This window comes from Priapulus caudatus, unplaced genomic scaffold, assembly GCF_000485595.1.
Source record: "Priapulus caudatus unplaced genomic scaffold, Priapulus_caudatus-5.0.1 Scaffold1844, whole genome shotgun sequence".
NCBI classification, from domain to species: Eukaryota; Metazoa; Priapulida; class Priapulimorpha; order Priapulimorphida; family Priapulidae; genus Priapulus; species Priapulus caudatus.
In genome coordinates, this window is record NW_014578905.1 from 30,849 (window position 1) to 31,443 (window position 595).

Below are 595 nucleotides of genomic sequence, written 5' to 3' on the forward strand. Positions count from 1 at the left end.
TCTATTGTCCGGTAGTTGAAGGTGAAATATCGATGCTACCCGCAATAAAAATGGTATAAAGACGAATTTTTACCAGATGAACAGGATGTGTCATAGCACAACATATCCAAAATCCGCAATTTTTGAGTCTTTCAATATTTTGCACTTTTTTTGGCATATTTTGTAATGGGAAATGATCATGAGCAAGGCTGGTCAAGTGATATAGTGGGGCAGATATGTGAAAAATTTTGGGTTTTGTGGTAAAAGCACCGGGACTATCCAATTTCCCCAAAGCGGATTTTTGCCGATTCTGGATAAGTTGTTCTAAGACACATCCTGCTCATCGGGTGCAAAAATCATATTTATACATTTTTCCCGGTCAAAATGCTCTACTACCAGACTATGATATCTACCCACTGTATTTTGCTAATAATACAATACTAAACAACATTTCTTAAAACGAAATAACGATGCGTGTTTCAACGGGACCCAATCACGTTGCCCTTATGACTAATATACTAGCGGGACTTTAGACCGGACTAAGAATCATTCCTTATTTTAATATTTCAGACCTACTGCAAACGTATAAAAACACGCAAAACTCTCATATGTTGTC